The sequence below is a fragment of the Cnephaeus nilssonii genome (genome assembly GCF_951640355.1).
Source record: "Cnephaeus nilssonii genome assembly, chromosome: 9".
Classification (NCBI taxonomy): Eukaryota; Metazoa; Chordata; class Mammalia; order Chiroptera; family Vespertilionidae; genus Cnephaeus; species Cnephaeus nilssonii.
This window is the reverse complement of record NC_137080.1, coordinates 64652476-64674639: the sequence shown is the minus strand read 5'-3', so window position 1 is coordinate 64674639 and position 22164 is coordinate 64652476. Positions and strand designations below refer to the sequence as shown.

At 39.8% G+C, this 22164-nt stretch overlaps 1 pseudogene across 1 annotated transcript; it reads right to left on the bottom strand.

Annotated features, from left to right (window-relative positions):
* Positions 1–20374: 20374 nt before the first annotated feature.
* Positions 20375–20833, bottom strand: LOC307105714 (small ubiquitin-related modifier 2-like; annotated as a pseudogene). Its single transcript has one exon. The product of its transcript is annotated as a small ubiquitin-related modifier 2-like (transcript).
* Between the last annotated feature and the right edge of the window lie 1331 nt (positions 20834–22164).

Genomic DNA, 22164 nt, shown 5'->3' with positions numbered 1-22164 from the left:
TCTGCCATCTGTCCTGTTCCCGACACCCCACTGTTAGAAGACAGTTGTTTTTCTGATTGTTTTGTGAACTGAGGCACTGTAGACTATCTTCCCAAGAATGTTTGTATTGAGGACAGTCTTGGAGGATTCAGGTAGCATCTTCCTCCGGATCCAAGGGCAGATTTGTTTACTGTGCAGTATACTAAAATTAGTTTCTTCCTCCAGGGGCAAAGGGCTTATTTTCAATCACAAAAGTTTGAAGTTCTGCCCTGGCTGGTGTTGCCCAGTGGTCAGATCATCATCCTGTGCACTGAAGGGTCTCAAGTTCAATTCCCAGTCAGGACACATACCTAGGTGTTGGGTGAGATCCTGGGTCAGGGCCCATGTATGACGTAGCTAATAGATGTTTCTCACGTCAATGTTTTTTTCTCTCTCTCTTTCCCTTACTCTCTGTTTAGAATCAATGAAAAACATATTCTCAGGTGAGAATTAAAAAAAAAAAGTTTGAAGTTTCCTAACCTTGGGGTTCTCTTCTGTAACATAACCCACTACATGGCAAGCATCACCTAGTATTTTCCACATCATACTGTGGGAATTGGGGCTCAGGAAACTGGCATACTTACTAACATTCTGGCTACTGCTGTTGCTGTGAGTATCTACTTTGACCCAGCAGTCTCATGTCTTTTGCCAGTATCCCTGAAACTGCGGCAAGCTCACTTGTTACCTGACAAGTAGGGTAAAATCTCACTTGGCACATAACACAATTCAGTTACAGACATTTGATCTATAAATTAACCTGTTAAAATACAAAGGAAAGAAAATGACATTAAAAAGGAATAAAGAGGATTTTTTAAATTTCTTCCATGTGGTGATAGACAAAATAGTCATTAAATATTGTCTTCATCCTGCTTGGTTCACCTGTGTGTCACCCTGGGGACAAGGGGGCATGTCAGGACAAATCCAGAAACATTCAAGGGCCACGCAGAAAAATAAAGGGTGGGCAAGTGTTACATAGGTTCCATAACAAAGCAGTGGCTGGTTGAAAGGGAAGCAGTTAGGATCTGATGCGAGTGGCTAAGAGGAAATGGAATGTTGTGAGAGGCAGAGGACAGAAGTTAGACTGAGTGATGGCAAGTGAAGATGAAGTAGCTGAAGTCTGGCTGAACAGAGGCTGTGCTACTGCAACCTCACGAACTTCCTCTTATCCCCCATTTGTATATATTTGTATTGACTTCAAAGAGGAAGGGAGGGGGAGAGAGAGATAGAAACATTAAGGATGAGAGAGAATCACTGATTGGCTGCCTCCTACACACCCCACCCACACTGGGGAACGAGCCCACAACCCCGGGCCTGTGCCCAGACCGGGAATTGAACCGTGACCTCCTGGTTCATAGGTCGATGCTCAACCACTGAGCCACGCTGGCCAGGCTTATCCCCCATTCTTGAGACCTGCTTTGAGGACCCGTGCTATTCCACATCTTAAGATGCTGCCTCAGATCTGAAATCTGCAGGCATAGTATAAATATAACTTGCATTATATCTCATTTCCATATATATATATATATATATATATATATATATATATATATATATTATTTTGGATTACTCTCTTCCAAGTCTAAACATTTAATGAGAAAAATTGATTAAAGTTTGTTCACTGCACTTTCCCACCTCTGGGTATTATCATAGACAATATTTGTTTGTTTGCTTTCCTTTAGTTTAATTTATTGTTTGTGATCTTCATTACAACTCATTTAGAGCCCCCTTTTCCCTGGTTGCTAATCCCTTTCGAGCTGTGGCTGTATCACAAGTACTAACATCATCATTATTATGCATTGGCATGTTCTTAGGGAGACAGAGTAGAAAGAGGAAAACATCTACATCGTTTCCCTGGAGGAAATGCTAAATGTACTGATAGAAGCTAGAGAGACTATATTCATGTCATAGACTCTGGAGAATATATTATTTACAGAACTTTCGTCATCACACAGGTATTACGAGATTGACAAGGCATTATACTAAAGTCCAAAAATGATCATTTAGACTAGAATTCTAGTGTGACTGTTAAAAATTTTAAAGCACTCACATGAAACCAAGTTTACAATGCTTCCTTATTCCCTGGTACTTAGAGTTAACTTTAAACTGTAAGGGAAATCTCTACACTGGGAGACTGAGACTGGCTGGGCTTACGAGATTTCCCTTACAGTTTACTGAGCACCACTCAGTGGGCTGCAGGTCCAGAGAAGGTGCTGGGATCAGAGACCAATTAAGGCACAGGACCCGCCCTTTGGTCACTACAATATTAATCTGAGAACTTGGGCAATTCTGTGAGTTTCTTGAAAGAGATTTCTATTTTAGGTAAAAAAAATTTTTTTGAAAAATAATTATAAATAAAAGCTGTGAATAAAACCACCTCTTTTAAAATGTGGAGATTTTTGCTCACTTTTGGCTCCAGAGGTGCTAATTTTAATAACACTGGTTGTAATGAGGCTAGCCTTTTTGAATTAAATAATAGTTTTCTGAGGCTGTAAGCAACGTTTTAGAGACAACTTATGGAAGTAACCAATGTCTATCAATACATTCTCTGAAAAAAAAGCTCACGATGAGGACATTTCAAAAAGGAGGCAACTCAGTTTCTTGAGACTTTACCTAATCCCGTGCTTTCTGCCCCGGTTTCAGATGCGAAGCTGCAGCAGCACAAGTGTTTCCCTGTGAGCCAGCTTCAGTGCCAGTGAGCGAGGGAAGTGGCTTCTCAGCTAGGGGCGGGGCAAAGCCGCCAGAGGCTCTGGGTTCTCCTGCTTTGGTATTTCCTTTTATTTTATTTTTTTACAGTGCTTCCTTCACACTATTCTCAGGTATTGGTTTTTATTTTCTCTACCATGATTTACAAGGTTTATAAAAAAAAAAAGGAAAATCAGCACTTGCTTATTAAAAATAAGGGAATGATTGGGTAAGATGAAGACTGAAAAATTACTAACTTTGGAAAACACCAGGCACATATAGGACTCTAGTGTATGATATAGCCTCATAAAGAAAGACTTGGAAGGGTTATTCAATTATTCAATAAGCTATCCTAGGAAAATATGTACATTGTTAAAAGATTCCACCTCACCAGTACTTCTTCATCGAAAATAATTCCAGCAGTGTTAAAAAGTTAAATGGAAGAAATGAAACAGAAAAAAAAAAAAGAAGACATTTGGGAAGATTATATTACTAATCTTGATGTGGGAAATTAAATTCTACGTGTAAAAGCAATGCAAGAACACTCAAAGGAAATTATTCCTATCCTATATAATAGAGAGCTGATATACTAATTAGACCGAACAGCAGAATGACTGTCCAGACAACCTTCCATACAAAGGGGGGCTCAGAGGGCCGGCCGAGGCTGCGTGGGGCTATGAGGGCTGAGTCCCTTGCATGAATTTCGTGTGTCGGGCCTCTAGTTTTTATTATAAGAAGTAAAATAAAGGGTTTATTATTAAAATTTGAAGGCATGTTTGTAACACATGCAGCAGATTTTTTTATAGTTCCATATAAAGGTTTAGTGGGGGGGACTCACTAAATCTCAGAGGACACCATGGCAGAGACAGCCAGCTGTCTAACAAAATCCATCCTCTCTTCCCGAGTGACAGAGTGTAGTCTGGCTCACGGCTAGCCTGCTCCCAGCCTCACTCAGGGCTACATACCTCAGTTCTTGCCCGTGGACCTGGGGCAGGAATGAGATGCCACTGCCAGGCTGGGTTTTTCAGAGAGTGGGTGCGCCTGCTCCCTGTTTGGCACTCTCCTCCCCACTCTGCCCGCTGAAGCCTGTGTGGCATGACCCAGCCTCACCAGTGAGGCTTTAGGAGGTGGCAGAGCCAGGAGAGAAAAGGAGCCTGGGTCTCTCAATCACCATGCGAGGGCTGTCCACCTTCCACCTGCACACCTGATGGGAAGGGTGACAGAAAGGCCTCTGTTTATTTCAGCCTTCACATGGTAACCACCGTGCTTGCGACAGCAATTTTCACCCACCTTAATATACAATGCTTAAGAGAAGCTACTCTTTCACCTAGGGAGCAGTGTTTTTGCAAATATCAAAAGCATTAAAAGTAAAAAATGCCCATTTTTGGCAAGGGTTCAGGGAAGTGGCCATTCTTATACACAGTTACAGAGAATGTGTACTGGTCCAAAACCTCAGAAATAATTTTACAGTATATATTAATTGAAGAGTCTTGGGAAAATCACATATTTTTAACTTTATGATTTGTCTTTGATGGATTTTTTCTAAGTAGATAGTATTTAAAAAGATGTACGTGCAGAGATGTTCACTACAATGTTCTTTATATAATAACAAAACATTTGGAAGGGAATGAATGCTCCTAAATAATAAAATGGAGAACTCAAATTTAGTATATTTGTATGATAGATTACTACATGTCCATTAAAATTGTGTTTAGGAAAGTGTTTAAGTTATATTTAAATATTCACACCATAATTATTAGCAGAAAAGAGCAGCACATAAAATGGAATATAGACCATGCATCTAATATTTGAAGAAAAAACCCAGAACTATATATATTTATAAACATTAATAATTATCTATAATAATAAAAGGGTAATACGCTAATTAGACCGGACGTCTTCCGGATGTCATTCCGGAGTCCTTCCTGAGGAAGCCAGCCTGGATCCCAGGTACCTGCAGGCGGGCCACGGGAAGCCAGCCCAGGTCCCGGGTACCTGTGGGCGGCTGGAGGAGGGAAGCAGCCCGGGTCCCGAGTGCTGGAGAGAAGCCGGTGCCGGTAGCCGGGCGAAGAAAGGCCTACTCTTGCATGAATTTTCCTGCATTGGGCCTCTAGTATAGAGATATTTAAAAGGATGTAGTGTATGCTGAAATATTATATTTTGCACAAGTTTTGTCTATAATCTTCTATTTATTTACCTTTCTATGTTTTTTGGAATTCACTACAGTATTTTATTAGATTATAATTAGAAAAGGAGCAATTTTGAAAAGAGAAAACAGGCTGTCAAAAAACTGAAATAGGTTTGTGAAATTGTATTTGTCAATGCATCAACAATCATAGCAGATAATTTAAAATATGCTATTTAGAAGACTATGCTAACTTTATTTTTGTTCTCGGTTTATGAAACACTTTCTAATTTTAAGTGCTATGTAGCACTTTCTACAGTGGTATGAAGCTGATACTTTGGATGCCAAATGTTTTTTAAACTTTTTATTAAACTATAATATAAGGACAGAGACATGTGTAAAGGGTGGGGCAAAACTAGTTGTATAGTTGTTTGTATGAAAAAATCATACAAATTGAAAGCACCCAGGTAACTGGCACCCAGATAAAGAAACAGAACATCACCAGCCCCCAGAAACCTTTTACTAGTCACTTACACCCAAGGTGACTGTAGGCTAATTTCATGTATAGGTATGTAAAGAAGTGAAATCATATACTATATTTTCTCTTATGCCATCCCTCTGTTTCTCAAACTTTTGTGTTTATGTTTCATCTAGATTTTTGCATGTAGTTTTAGATTATTCATTCTTGCAGCGGTATAGCATTTTGTTGTGGAAGTATACTCTGATTTATTTGCATGTTCTACTGTTGATAGGCATTTGTGTAGTTTTGAGTTTTATGAATAACGAACAGTTCCCAGAACATTTCAATACACATCTCTGGTGAATATATGTATGCATTTTAGTTCAATGAATATCTGAAAGTGTAATTGCTAGGTAATAGGCATCACCTGGTCAGCTTTATCAGATATTGCTGAACATTTTCCCAAAGTCTTTGAGTAATTTATATCTCACCAGTGGTGCATGAGTTTTCTTTGTTCCACCAACACCTGAAAGTGTCAATTTTTCTTTTTTTTTTTTCAGCCATTTTGGTGACAGTGAAATGGTCTCGACATCTTAATTATATTGAGCTTTCCAATTAGCTAATGTGGCATATCTGTTCATTTATTTGGGTCTTCTTTAAATTTTCTCAATAGTACATATTAGTTTAAAATGAATTATTAAGTATACATTTTTCTTTAGATTTATTCCTAGTTATTTGATGTTCTTAATTCCATTGTAAATGGAATCATTTTTAAAAATTTGTGAGTCTTGATTGTTTGTTCGTCTGCAATATGCTCAGGTGCTCTCTTCTTTGATCTTTGATCTCTGGCCACCTTTCTCCCAGACATTCATCTGCCCCTCCCTACCCCAGAGAGTCTGAGATATCCTGCCTTCTACCTCTCTCAACATAGTAAAATAGGACAGGCTTAAGCTTACCTCAGTTATTCCTTTGTCTCTTATGGATCCCAATCTGTCATTATTCTATGTCTAGTTTCTTGTCCAGTTTTTAAAAATATTTTGTCCTTTTTTTAGTGGTACAAATCTGGTTCCTTTCCTCCATCTTGTCCATGAGTAGAAGATATAAAGTCCTTAAGTATTTGTTCTTTTAAACTATACATATAGGTTTTCATACTCTTATATGCATGCCATATTTTACATACAAACAATTTGTAATGAGAGTTTTTCACATCTACAGAATCCTTATTTTTAATGGTCATCACAGTTTGAGAACAGGTTAGCACAGCCTGTGATTTTTTTTCAATGTTCTCTTTCTTTTGAAACTGGGAGAAGTAATAGGAAAGTCATATAGAGACTTTGGAATTAGCAATTGAGGTTTGGTCACTGCTAAGTAGTAGCTGTGGTCAATGGCCTGCTGTTGCTGCTTCAGTGAAGACTAGGTTAAAGGAAGCCTGTAGCAGCAGAAAGGTGACGGAGCTATGGACTTAAAAATATAACAGCCCACAATGCCCAGGTCAGTTTGAAAATACACCAAGAAGCAAGAAATGTGTCCTATTTTATGAAGATTTGAACACTTTTACATTTAATTTACATTAATGGCATCACTCTCTTTCATCTAAACAATCAACAAATAGTGAATCAAGCCTGATTTGGAGAATTGGCTGATTTCCATCGTGTAAATACTCCCACCATGGCCAATCTGCGGCTACCGATGTGATGTCACTGAATGTGGAGCTGGGAAGAGAAGCACAGTAGCACATCATCGCTGTGTTCCCACCGTGTGGACACAAAAACCATAAGTAACCTCAAGAGTATGATTTATGGTAAAATGTACTAAAGTAATTAGGAAGTCACAGGTTTTAAATATGTATCACCTTTGTTTTTATTACAATTTATTTTTAATAATTTTATATATTTTGTTTAAATAATAATAATATTAATAACTGGCTCAAAAAAACTGTCCTGAAAATTTAATAATGACTCTCACAAGCTGGTACGAGCTGACTCCAGGACAATTTTGCTTAACCACAGGGCAGTTCAGATGCTTAGAAATTACACAGGTCAACTTGTTTTATTAAATAAAGGGTGGTTACACTACACAATCTCCCCACGAAGAAAAATAGGTGCACCAGAAATATTTTTACTTTGCTAAAAAAAGAGAATGACATATTATGGAAAGATTTCTGGGTAAGTTCTAAGTATGAAGGAGAAGGATTCAGAATTGTTTGCATCCTGAAAACTGTTTCTTGATGAGCATTATACACTTGTTTCCTCATCTGTAAAGTAAGGATAATAATTGTGGAAGCATCATAAGGCTGTCAAACATATTAAATAAAATAATGTACGCGAAGTCCTTAGAACAACCCTTCGTACTAAAGTACAACCCTTCGCACAAGCATAACGTACTAAACTTTAAACATTATGGGGCAGCAAATTACCGTCTAAACTTGAAACAGTTCCCATGATTTCACAATGGTCTTATTTACCCCCCTGTCGCCTTTCTGGCCCCATCTACACTCACTGCGCTAGATCACTCATTTCTGCAGTGCTGAGAACACCTTCCAGACCCTTTTCTGCAACACTTGAACATACTCATCAAATTATTTGAGCTTTTTTCCCCCCTTCTAATTGGAAGAAATAACAATATAAACACATCAGTACCCACACTTGCATCATAACACCCCTCAAACTGTTTTGGCAGTATACTACCTTCATTAAAATGTCGTAAAGCATAGATTTGTTATTTAAATTAAAGTGATTTAAAATTTGATTTGGCCTAGAGAATTTTTTGAGCTTTACATGATGCTCCTTGAGATAATTGAAAACACTCCAGGTGTTGCAAAGGCAGAAAAGAGGGGCTTAAGCAAAGCATTAGTGAACAGGGAGGGAAAAGTGGGCTGAACGCTCAGCAGCAGCGCCTAGGGGAGCTGAGCCTGGCACTGAACAGAGCCCCTAGAGAAGAAGCCGTGGACTCCTGGGGAGAACTGGTCTTAGCGGGAACCTGAAGTGACCGTCTTCCCCACAAGGAGCCATGAGTAGGATGGATTGGGAAAGGAGGACGCCATCGGAAGAGAAAGGAGAAAGAAAAGAACTGTAATCCCCTTCCCTTCTGCAAAGGCCTGGGATCTGGGGTTTTCTGAGTCATTAAGGAGGGGATCTTAGAGCTTGAAAACTGCAGAGCTCTCTGATGGCATGAGGGCTGGAAGTTAAGCATCAAATAAAGAGATAAGAGGTTGTGTTGATGGAGCAGAGGTCAAGGGGCTTGAAGCAAAAAAGATATAGATCTCACTTATCTACAAGTGTTATGAATAAAGTCAAAGATGTACAATGGTCTCAGGTTAGCAAAGAAGGCTCGTCAGCCTCCTGTATCATCAACAGACTGGTGTAGTGTAGGGACAGGATTTTGCCTTCACCAGTTTATTGGAAGGCTGAGCTCCACAGTGCACTCTTCATTTTTCCCCATCATTGCCTTAATGCCGGTTCCATGGGATCTCTGGGCTCTTGGCTGATACTTTCTTTTCAGGTCTGAAAATACAGACCAATTTTTAATAAAAATTCAGCTTAGTTTAAATCCGTTCTAAAATTATTCCCTCCTTAGTGCCCAAGCTTGATCTTTGGATTGGGGAAGTGCAATGAAGAAGAGGGGATGGGGGTGGGTTACAATTTCACCCTTCATCCTTCACTTCTTTCTCTCCCATGAACTACGCTGCTTCTCTGACTTCTTCAAGTTTGAGGGTAGAGGGCCAATGCAGTTTGTGATTCTTTCTTTGGGGCTGGCCAGTCATGGCAGGTAAATAAATATGGGCTCTTTCATAAGGCATCTCTCTAGAGAACCCTTCTGGGAACCTCAACACTGCATTCTTCTCCAGTGTGGGTGATGGTCTCTCTAACAGATTGCCTGATCGCCTGCCTCCAGCAGCACATTTTGACTTTTTCCCTTGTGGTCCTCTCCCCACCACATAACGCTTTCCTGGGTGAAGTCATTTCAGATGACGTAACTGTGACATCCACTTGAACCCCAGAAAACCCATGCACCCATGTGAAAAGCAGGCTCCAGTCTCTCTCTCTCTCTCTCTCTCTCTCTCTCTCTCTCTCTCTCTCTCTCCTTATTATTCCTGGGTACAAGTCTCAAGTTCTCTCAGTATTCCTTGTGCTCCATTCTACTCAGGAGAACATTCATATTTCTGTAGCTCTGACAATTCTAAACAATGTCAGTGATAAAATTTTCTTCATGAAAAGAAATATTTTGTTGGTCTAAGTTCTAAATAATTGCTGCAGTTCATTCTGAGTATTAATAATAGAGATAGGCTTCAAATTAACACATAGTTATTACTTATCCTTTAACAAACATAGTCTACAAGGACATTCATTTGGTGAATTCCTATTTATACAGCTGCCTTCTGCCACATAGATTCAGCTACATTGATGGATTTTGAGAGTAACTTCATAGTAGTTAGGAAAAGTCTAATCTCACTTCAAGTATGGTTTGTGTCTCCAATCTTTGTGGTATTCCTACATTTAAATAGTAGATTCAAAAAGAAATAATGATAGCACACGGGCATAATGGCAAAGAAAGAGAGTAAGTTACTTCAATTCTGTCCTTCAATGTGACCATTTGGAGTTTTTATTTGTATTTAAAATATAAAAGAGGGAAGCAGGTACAATTTGTAAAGGGTAATACTTTTGTTTGGTAAGTGCACATTTTAGTTCACACATGAAATATTTTACCTTTAAAATTGAAATTTATTTTTTAATTGCTTTTCTTCTTATGTTATTTAAATGTGTGAAATAGTAATGTTAATTATTACTGTGACAGACCAATATGTAGATATATGTTTTTTAAATATATTAATGTAATTAAATCTGCTAATTCATTGTATTTTTCTTTTTTGTACTATAACATTTATTTCATTTTACTGGCATGATTATGCATATGAAGCACAATAAATTTTTTCACAGTCTGCATTTATTTTCTGGTTAATATTATTTTATGTTTTGATTATTACTGAGATAAGCCATTCTGGGTATCAAACACAGAGGTTGCCATTAAGCAAAGGAATAAGATAGCATTCTCCCCATTTTGTAAACACATTTCCCAAGCTCTCCAAAGAGTTCTCTTGAAACCCTTTCATTTGGCTTGCCCTTATTCAGCATGGTTTAGAATTTGAGATTGAAAGGAAAGTTTGCAGTAGCTAGAACTTTTATTGTATCCTGTCCTTATATTAACATTTCTTTTAAAAATTCCTCTACCTCCTCAGTGACGATAGTTGTACGTGATTGTGCAGGCTGGGGTATTAATCTAATGGAGACCAAATGGATATGGTGATAAGAGGGGTACTTTGGGACCCTTCCTTCCTGGGCTGCTTCTGTTCAAGGGGTGGGCTGGGGGTTCCATTAGCAAGTGCACCACTGCTCCAGATCGGGGATGACAGGCCATGCTGGAGAGTATCCACAGGAGACAGCACACACAGGAGGACCTGCCACCCTGGCAAAGATGTTCCAGAGAGATCCTAACCCAAGAACTGAGAACAAACTTCTGATTACCTTGTCGGTTAGGAAAGCCTGCACTTTTGAAAAGGAAGCAAGTGGCCCCAAAGGAGCGCCTGGGTTACAACCCCAATCTACAAGTGCTTGCAATTTATGGTGTGCTTGAAAAAGGAGAGAGCTTGGTTCAGTGTAACAGATACTCCCTGGTGTGCTATATTCCCCACGAAACAAGCCATTCATTCTGGTTGCTTTGTGTCTGCAAGAATCAGTGCAGAGGTGACATTCAATTCTGACACAGTTCTTGCTACTGTGCCCAAAGCCCTCTGCTCCAGTCCCAAGGGTTCCTCACCAGATCTGATACACATTGTATTTCAACATCTTCATGCCTTGCTGGTCAATGATTTTCATTCTTTAAGTTTGAACTCAAATGCCACTTCCTTAATTAAAAATTTCTTAAACCCTTAAATTTACATTTTCATTTGCCTACTCATGACACCCGGATTCCACTTCTTTTATCCTTTTTAATTTAATTTTGAATTGTTATTGATTTGTTTTCACAACTATTACCATCACCAAAGTCTAAACTTTTTAAAGTTAGAGTTCCAGTACTATGTACTTTATATCTGTATCTTCCCTTCTCTTTGGTGTTTAATGAAAAACTTTAAAAATGCCTCCCAAGTTGTTATTAAATAAACATGTTTAGGTAATTCTTTAATCGAAAGCTCAAATAGTAACCATACTAACCAGTTTTTATCAAATATCTATCATGCTTTATATCATGTTCATAACCAAATACATATGTCAGCCAATGAAGAAAATGTGAAAAGCTTAACTGCTTGTAGGATTAGAAATATGATAGTTAACTGAATTGGAATAATCAGGGAAAGAAAATATCTTTTCTGATGAATCACTGGAATTGAGGTAATGAATTTAGGCACAGGCCAAGATTAAGATTCCTCAAATCAAATTGTCATGCAAAGGATGTAACTAGGAATCAGAATCAGTTTGCTGCAAGCCTGGGTTCAGAAACATCAAGACAGGGAGACCTGGGAGTGAAAGAAAATGAATGTAAGCCTGAGGTCAGAGTGGGAGACAGAGGTAATTTGGTTCAGCACTTATTGAAACAGGATGGGCCAGAGAATTAGATGACCATCAGGAAAGGACCTCTTAGAGGCTTTAAAGTTGGTAGAATCTAACATTGTCTTCTCTGTTTACTTTTAGCTCATTATTATTGTTGTTATTATTATTATTATTATTATTATTATAATTACAGGCTACAATCCATGTGCTCAGACCATTTTTTATTAAGGATCCAATTAAGCCATGAATTGAGGACAAAAATAAGCACAGAAATAGATAAATAAGCAAAATAAGCTAGGATGAGGGCAAAGGAGGGGATATGGGGTTTATCTGTGATGGTGTCAACAGTATAATAATTTTAAAAATAAGTAATTACAAGGAGGCCACCTTCATAGTTGGTATATAGTTTTGATACAGAACTCAGTATCTTGTTTCTTATGTGAATGTTCTATTTATATTCACAGTCTCCAATTATACAGGTATACCCCACTTTCTTAAGAAGAGCAAACATGCAAGGATTCACATTTTCAGGACAGAAAATGAGAATAATTCTTTCAAATATGAAAGAAATATTTAACATATTGATATTTCAAATAACATATTATTTGATTCCACTAAAAGTACTGTTTTAAATGTGTGCATGTGTAAAATTGTGGTTTACAGAGCTTTACCTGCAGAAGGGGTCAGAAAATGTAATGTAACAGATTTAAAAACACAAACAATTGCACATTCTTTAAATCCCAATTTAAACTTCACCCCCTGAGTGAAGCTTTCCCAAACTCCCTAGGCAGAATCCCTCATGTCGACAATTAGGAAGGAAATAGAATTACTAAAATCACTTATAAAAGAGTATTTCTTCTGCCAAGTAATAAAATGCTAACTTGTATTTTTAAGCAAGGCATGATGAAAAACATACAAATACCAGTACTTTAGATCTCTCCATTTAAGTCTTAGATTATGTCCAGGGACGCAAACAAAAGTAGGCAATTCACTTCATTGTATGAAATGAGTTCTGCTCTTAGTAGAAAAAATTAATTATGATTTAGTGGGAAAGTATTGAGCTAAAAAACAAAAACAGAAGATCTGGGTTTGGAACGGAACCTTTTCATTTTTGAGGTAGGTGAATTTGAGGAAGTCACTCAACCATTCTGAGATTTAGTTTCTCATCTACTAAACAAAATAAAGAGCCAAATTCACACAGCTGTTGTGAGAATTTATTGAGACCATATGTGCAAAACATGTTTTGCACAATATCTGCCATTGAGGAAAAGGTCAGGAAAGGTTTGTTTACCTAGTTTTCGCTTTTAACAGCATAATGATGCGTTGTCTGCTCTTTTGTTTATCTATTACTTTCCAATGAAAGAGATGGGAAACACGAAAGAATGATGTGGGACAATGTAAACCAGAGAGAGGTGTTTTTATCGGATATCATCATAGCATTTTTCATAACTAGGATTTTTCCATAACGGGCTGTTTTTTTGTAACAGCCATATGTGTAGGACTTGAAGGTGCCTTGGAATATGTAGCTGAGGCACTGCAGCTTCAGGAGGAAGTAGCACCTGTGGATGCTCACTGGGCAGAGGGGACACGTTTGAAAGAATGTCAACGCGTAGGTTTATTGTTGATACTGGTATTGCTTTGATTTGAATTCAATTCCCTTTAAATTGGGCATTTCTCCTCATTTTCTTATATGGCTTTGTATATTGCACAACGTGGAAATTGCTGTGTCTTAGTCCCTTGTAGTATCTGAATCCAATCTCTCCACACCTCCATTTACAGCCAGGTGTCTAAGGAAGGCAACAGACAGGAAATAGAGCTCTTAATGGACAGAAGAACTGAATTGAGAGGCAGCTTTCTACCTCCATCTCTCACATTTAATCTCTCTGCATTTTCAGTTTCCTTATTGGCAAAACATGGAGTTTGGTCAGCACCATTGTAAGATTCTCAATTTAGGCATTATGAAGTTGAATTAAATGTTCTTCCTGCTATAGTCACAATTCTCCCTTTTCTCCTTTAAGGAAATAGGAAACTTCTGTACTTTGGGGCCAATATAAATCTGACTTCAAAGAAGGTAAATTCATATGTATTTTATATGTCCAATTTTGTGTAACAGAACTAATACACTGCCAACCGGTGAACTCCTGAAGTTGTTGAAATGCAAAAAGAAAGCAAAAGACCAATTCATTAGTGTTATTATTTTTTTCTTATACAAGTAATAAAATTAATGGTCTCTACTAGTCTAGCTATTCCTGACAATTTATTATATCAGGAAAAATGGGTTAGGTTTAAATATCTGGCTGTTATAAAAAATATATGAAACTATAAAATAGTCTTTGCATGTGTCCTTTTTGAAAAAGGGGATATTTTGAACGAGCTGGCTGCTTTTGTGGACTGAGTCTTTTTATCCATAGCACTGCCATTGCAGAAGGAAGGAAGCAGGTCACGCATGGGCTTTGTCTAAGAGGCAGAGCAGATTGCAACAGTGAGCTGGGCACTAAAAGCTTGTTGTACTATCTTTAGATAGAAAATAGAAATCCTACTTTCTTTCCATTTTATTTTTCCCTAATTCCTAATTTTAGTTCTAAAGGTGCCTGGAGAATTTGCCAGTGACAAAGACATACATTGCACATTGAATTCCACACTGATTTGCTGTCTTCATTTTATGGTTCTCTGCATTGAATTCCATATCCAGACATTAAAGAAGATCTTATCTCAATGTCAATTGTAGGATGAGCAAATCGCTTATTTTTATTGCATAGTCTTTAAGGTACAATTACAAAGTCTATTTTGTTTTCAGTTTATGCTAAAGAATAGACTTTCTTGAGTCTTTCATGTGAGTTTATTTTGGGGCAATTGCCATGATCTATTTGCAGGACTGTAAATCTATTTAAATTGCATAAAGCTATCAACCTGACAGTTAACTAAAAATGCACTTAATTCTGTTATTTTTTTTTTAAAATTCATCTGTCTCATTTAGATTTTCACCCCTAAGAAGGTCATTAGGCCACTCACTTAGGGATGGGAAGGGGTGAGGAATGACTTATTGCGGCCTATAAATTGAATGGGTGAGGCCGAAAGTGACAATCGAGGGAGAGTTGAGGTTGCATAGACCTTGAAAAGGCCACTTGAGGCTGCTCTTGCTGCCAAATCATCAGTATTTATGACATCTTCTCTGAAGCTGTAAAATGCTGGCCCTGGGTATTATATATATAGTGGATGTATTACATGGGTCACCTATCCTGTTCCTGAATTTTGCTCAGAATATTCTCTATGCCTAGATTTGTCTTCAGTAAGTTGTACTGTGTCTAAACTTGATTATTTAAGAAATCCCATCTGAGTTGATACAAAAAGTGTTACATTAAGCACTCTTCTTAATTTTTTAAAGGTAACTATTTCCACTAAATGTAAATTTAAAAAAATTCTTTAAATGCCTCCTAAACAAGCACCACAATAGTAAATGTTAGAATCATATATGTATGTATTGTCCTATCTAATAAAAGAGTGATGTGCAAATTGACCATCCCTCCAACACACAAGATGGCTGCCCCCATGTGGTCAAAGATGGCTGCCCCCATGTGGACACAAGATGGCTGCCACAAGATGGCCATCAGGGGAGGGCAGTTGGGAGGGACCAGGCCTGCAAGGGAGGGCAGTTGGGGGCAATCAAGCCTGCAGGGGAGGGCAGTTAGGGGTGACCAGGTCGGCAGAGGAGGGCAGTTAGGGGTGACCAGGCCTGCGGGGGGCAAACAGGCTGGCAAGGGAGCAGTTAGGCATCAATCAGGCTGGCAGGGGAGTGGTTAGGGGGTGATCAGGCTGGCAGGCAGAAGTGGTTAGGGGCTATCAGGAAGGCAGGCAGGCAAGCAGTTGGGAGCCAGCAGTCCTGGATTGTGAGAGGGAGGTCCGACTGCCCGTTTAGGCCTGTTCCTACCAGGATCGGGCCTAAACGGGCAGTCGGACATCCCTCGAGGGTTCCCAGATTGGAGAGGGTGCAGGTTGGGCTGAGGGACACCCCCCGCCCCATGCACGAATTTTGTGCACCGGGCCTCTAGTTAGACTATAAAATTCTTAGACTTGATGGGAACTGAGTAGGACTTTCTGACCCAAACAACCATCCCATAAGTCAGGGCAGGAAACCCAATCATCCATGGGCCCCTCTCTTGTTCTAAATTAACTTCCTATCCCTGAGCAAGGTGACAACAAAGTTTGTCACTAACACTTGGATGTGATAGGTTCACGCAGCACTTCACATTGAAGTGTCAGTAGAAAGGGAAGAGAGTGTGCTGTGGTTGTACATCAATGGCAGTGATCTGAACCAAGCCTACGGCCTCCCCATGGTTCCTGAGCCAGGCAAAGGAGCCCTTCAGTTACCTTCCAGGAGTGACTCAGAACTTGCTACAGCAGTGTGTTCTCTGTAAGGCCTCCTTTTCAGACAGGCAACTCTAAAAGAATATTCTTCTTCTTCTTTTTTTTAATATAAGAGAAAAAGGCTCAAAATATTTAATTCCCATCTCTAAAGGGATACTGAAATAGCAGTTATCCAGGGGCAGAAGCTCCTCACTGTGCCCTTGATTCCATGACCTGCTTTACCATCGCCTCATCTAAGTTATCCTTCTCTCCCCCCTGTTTGCTTGGGAAGCAAAATCATTTGTTTCAAGCCCCAGTTTCTCCATTGCCACACAGTTGGAATCAGGACATGCTTTTCAGTGAGGTACCTGTGAACCCCACTGGCTGGAAGCCCTGCCCTGACACTGTTGCTCTGAGCGCCTGTGTGCATTCCATAATTGACATGAAAAAAGGAGAAATAATTGAGTGTGGCCAAAAAGAGGTGGCTCATCTGAGAACAGATCTCTGTCCCAAGGAAACTGCCTCTTCCTTCTTTTGTCCCTTTCCCTCCTCTCCTCTCTTTCCCCTCCTTCTCTCACACACATAACTCCCAGTCAAAGGGCCCATCTTCTTGGTGTGATCTTATTAAAGCAGGTGACATTGAAGTGTGATGGCTGAGAGGTTTAACTCATTCAATGAATTTTTAATGCAATTTCTTTGAGCTACAGGCTTCCCAGTGCCCTGTATTCTGGGAGGTTCCCAATTTCCTTTTTCCTCTCAGAATCTGGAAGACCCTTGCAATTCACACGTGTAAGTTCAGAGAGTTCAGTAAAGGCTCTGTCCAGAATAAGATGTTGGAGTCTGTCAAAGCACATGGAAAACCCCAATGGAAATTCCCATGTGAGGAGGGCCTGAATAATGCTGTTGTGGATTATTAAGTGCTATGTCACAAGAATTCATTATCGTTTCTATGGTTAGTGCGAAGTATCACTTTTTATTTTCACTCTTTAAAATAACTTCCAAACTTTCAAGATATCTTTTTAAATGTTTGCCAAACTGATACCTACATACAGCTTCCATGGCAGTCTAGTGTTCCACCTTTGCCTTATCTCCTAGTTTTGATCCTCACAAGCAGCCACATTCAACTCTAGCTGTTTCTCTGGAATTTGCCTTCATATTTCCATTAGTATTCTTATTACTCTCTTTCTTTATTTGTGAAGTTTAGCTATCACCTATTTATTTGAAGAGAGATGAGGATTTAAGTTTTTAACAGCTTCTTTCCCGAAGTGCCACTTCCCTTATAAGGATAAATCAATATCCTGTATTTGACTGATGACTATGTAGACATTGATTTTACTCAGACAAGTGTTACATTATAATGTCTTTACTTGGGCAAATTTTTGTTAGTTCTAAAGTTCATATTATCTTGTTTTCTTATTCTATTAGTTTTCTTTGTAATGATCGTTAATTCTTTCCACATCTTTCTCACAACTGCTCAGTGTAATTTGCCATAAAGTAAAACGTTTTATTTTTTACTTTTTTTGAGAGACTTTGCTTCTGGAAGTCTGTTTTGCACTTCAGTGTGGCTTAGTGGCTCTCCAGGCTGCTCCTCACTGTCATCCTGGGACTCCCCTATACCATCCTCCAGGGCCGTGGTCTGTAAACTGCGGCTCGCGAGCCACATGCCACTCTTTGGCCCCTGGAGTGTGGCTCTTCCACAAAATACCACAGCCTGGGCGAGTCTATTTTGAAGAAGTGGCGTTAGAAGAAGTTTAAGTTTAAAAAATGTGGCTCTCAAAAGAAATTTCAATCGTTGTACTGTTGATATTTGGCTCTGTTGCCTAATGAGATTGCCGACCACTGCTCCAGGGCATCCCCTTTGCCTCACTATTCTGTGTGGAGATGAGGAGGGCAGTGAGACAAGCAGGAGCAGAGCAGGGATGAGGGCCAGGTTCAGGTCCCCAGGGTGACGCCCCAGGCGCCTAGCAAAGAACCACTGTAGGGTGGGACTTCTCCCCTAGAGTGATCTTTCCTCCCCCAGCACATCGCTGGTCCAGCAGTTTCTGGTCAAGCAGTTTGGATGCCTTGCTCTTTCCTCCCTAGAGATAACATCTAGGTCTCAGTAGTAGTTCAGCTTCAGGCCCAGAAAAGCAGCAAAATCAGACAAATGACACGAAGATTGACCTCAGGACCAGCTACATTGCATAATAACCCCCTGCCCTGGCGTTAATCAATCAGCCTGTGGAGACCTAGACCCTGAAAGCACACCTGGAAAGCGGCTGAATATTCTATTGAGATCTTCCCCTGGGATCTCCCCTAAATCTCCATTCTTAAAACCCTTAGGACCAAGGACCCAGGGAGCGCTTGTCTGCACTTTCCTTCTCTTTCCCCCCTTTCCTTCCCCTTCTCCCTGCCCCTCCCCGGAGGCACATTACCTTTACCTTCCTCACTCTCAAGCTCTGCATTGTTTAAGTCTGATTGTGTACAGTAATCTAGGGTAAAAATGACTACACTCAGAATTTTGAAAGCATTGGTGTTGTGGGGTCGAACCCTGAAGTCAAAAATAAGACCACCGGAGGCTGCTGATTGATTAAAAAAGCAGGCAAGGATTTATTGAAACTGGCCAGGACGGCCGCGAGAGCACCACACGCAGGTGGAGTCCACATGACCGCACTGTCCCAGGTGTAGGCAGTCCTTTTAAAGGTCCAAACCACAAAAATTTTCCTTTGTTCTAAATTCTAAATTCTAAAGTCTGGGAACAGCCTGCAGGGGGGTTCCCAGCCCCTGCTGGACATTATTGGAATGTGGCCCTATCTTGGGAAAGCAGTTTTTATAGAACAGAACCAAGCGGAGTCAGTAATCTCTAAAGGTTATCTACAGTTTCTACTCCTGGAGCTACTGAGTCAGTGGGAATCAATCTCCTGTAGTCCTGGTCCACAGGCACAGGAAAATTACCTCTGTGCCTCCAGGTCTCAGTCTGGAAGCTGAGGTAACCACCCTATTGTCCAAGCAAGCAAGTGTGTACAGAAGCCAGAATAGCAGGGTTAAAATTCAAACAGCAGTTTTTACCTAAGTATGGTTGCTACCATACTTCATTGGTCTATTGCCTGCTTCTCAATGTGGGTGTTGAAAACTGATGTCATTTTCATTTTTACTCTTTTTATTGTATTGCATGTTGTTCTATGCCAGAAATTTTGAGAATGTCTCTATATCCTTGGTGTTGTGAAATTATTTATTTTCCTTCCTTCCTTCCTTCCTTCCTTTCTTCCTTCCTTCCTCTCTCTCTCTCTCTTTCATTTATCATGCTTGGCTTTCGTGGGCAATATTAATCCATGATGTCACAGTTTTGAGGTTCATAAAATGTTTTGCATTATTATTTCTTGATAATGTCTCTGTTTCTGTTTTGTAGGTGTCCTTTTAATGGGACACTATGTTGGCTAATTTTATGTGTCTACTTGAGTGACCATGGGGTGCTGGGATTAAAATTGTTTCTGGGTGTGTCTGGATAAGATTAGCATTTGAATTGGTGAATTTAGTAAATTGCCCTCCCCAGTGTGGCTGGGTATCATCCAGTCTGTTGAGGTCCTGAATAGAACAAAACAATGCAGGAAGGAAGAATTTGCCCTCACCCCCCCCCCCTTTTTTTTTTCATTTTAAACAAGCAGTTTATTTAAACAACAAGACACTTGACTTAAAGGGAAAACTATCTAGGATTCATTTTTCTTTAGAGTAATTTATCCCTACTTAAAGACAATTGCCCTATATATAACAGCCACATACAAAAAAAAGTTATAAAATTGTTCTTGGTTTTACAATGATAAATGAAAAACATTAAAATTCTCTAATCAAACAAGGTACACAAGAATTTTTATGTTGTCCTTTTTTTTTTTTTTTTGTTAAACATTGAGAGCAAAATAACTTACTGGAAAATAAAAGATAAGAGCTGAATGAGCATGCCACTAATGGAGAAAGGGGGTGTTCTCACAGAACCAGTATTTTTCCCCATCCCATCTCCATTTGATGTCGATCAAAACATACCATTGGCCATTTAGTTAAAAATAAATGCAAATGCTTGTGCACATACATCAGTTACTTTATGTACAATAAAGGAATGGGGAAGGGGAAATGAAAGAATGGAGAAAACTATACTGCAGTAGTCAGATGTGTTGAAACCGAATGAGAATGTCTTCTTGGTCTGGAGTAAAGTAGCAGGTTCCCTTTTTAGTAGACACCTCCTGTCTGCTGCTGGGACACATCAATTGTATCTTCATCCTCCCTTTCCAACTGTGCAGGTGTGTCTGCTTCATTGATTGGCTGCCCGTCAAATCGGAATCTGATCTGCCTCATTGACAAACCCTGTTGTTCACAACAGGCTTCAATTAGTTTATGAAGTGCTGTGTGGCTCTTAATCTTAAACTGCACCACAGAACCATCCTGCCCTGCCACCTACAAATTAATATGATCGTTGTTCTCAGCCTTGACCCCTTTCTTGGGGTTTTCCTTGGCCACGGAGAGCGCCAGAGTGTCCTCAGCGGCCACTTCACAGAAGGGGTACCAGGTCCGCACCGAAGGAGCACAAAAGCAGCACCAGGAGCGGCAGAAGAAGGAGGCAGCGGCGGTGGAGCAAACCCCCACCCCCTTTTTATGCCTCACTGATGGAGCTGAAACATCCCTTCTCATCTTTTCCTGCCCTCAGATTGGAATTTACATCGTTGGCTTCCCTGCTTACCAGGCCTTCAGACTCAACTAGAATTACACCACCAGTTTACAGACAGCAGATGGTGAGATTCTTAGCCTCCATAATCACGTGAGTCAATTCCTCCTAATGAATCAATCTCACATATATAACATTGGTTCTGTTCCTCTGGAGGACCCTGGCACTGAACCTTTTAGATTATCCTGAGATTTTCTTGCATTTTCTCTTCTACCCCATCTCTTGGTCTTTTTGTTCTACTTTCTGGGAGTTGCCCTCATCAAATTTCTTAGCTACATATTATTAGAGTTCATAAAAATGTGTGGTTCTCCTCCTTGCTAAGCATGTGAAATGATTACAACTCCCTGTGCCTTTGTACCCCAGAGGAGCCATATGATTTGCGTTAGCCAATGAGATATTGAGGTAGGAATTCCTGCCGTGTGATTTCCCACATTCTCTTTCTCTGCAATGGCGAACCCCAGAGCCTCATTAAAACAGGTGTTTCACAAGTTTAGAGCAGCCTAGCAGAGACTCCACGCCTCCAACAGGGCTGGAGTCACCAGAACCAGCAAAGACTTTGTAAGTAAACCTTCACTCTGTTAAAACCTGAGATTGTTTCTGTTGTTACCACAGCAAATTTTGCATATCCTAAATGATTCAATCTTCTAGAGCAGTGGTTCTCAACCTTTGTAATGCCGCGACCCCTTAATACAGTTCCTCATGTTGTGGTGACCCCCAACCATAAAATTGTTTTCGTTGCTACTTCATAACTGTAATTTTGCTACTGTTAATGAATCGTAATGTAAATATCTGTGTTTTCCGATGGTCTTAGGCTACCCTGCTAGCGGTTCTCAACCTGTGGGTCGCGACTATAGAGCCTACGACCATCGGAAAACACAGATATTTACATTACGATTCATAACACTAGCAAAATTACAGTTATGAAGTAGCAACGAAAATAATTTTATGGTTGGGGGTCACCACAACATTAGAAAGGTTGAGAACCACCGTTCTAGAGGCTTCCTTGTGATTTCATTGTTCTCTTTTTGTAGCATCTCCTTCTTGTATCATGGACATCATGATCTTTCTTAGCCTCCAAGTGGTAACAATGCCATGCTTGCTTCCATTGCTTCTGTATAAAGTGAGTTAGATTTGCTTCCCTAGTTTGCATGTGTTGATGTCTGGCTTTCCTCACTGTCCGGATTGTTGGCTTTCATCCCGCTGGAAAGAGGCCCCAGAAGTGGAAGCCCCACGTGCATGGCATGGCTTGTTGGTTATTGGGCTCCACTGTAGCATAGTCAGAGGAAAGACTGCTTTT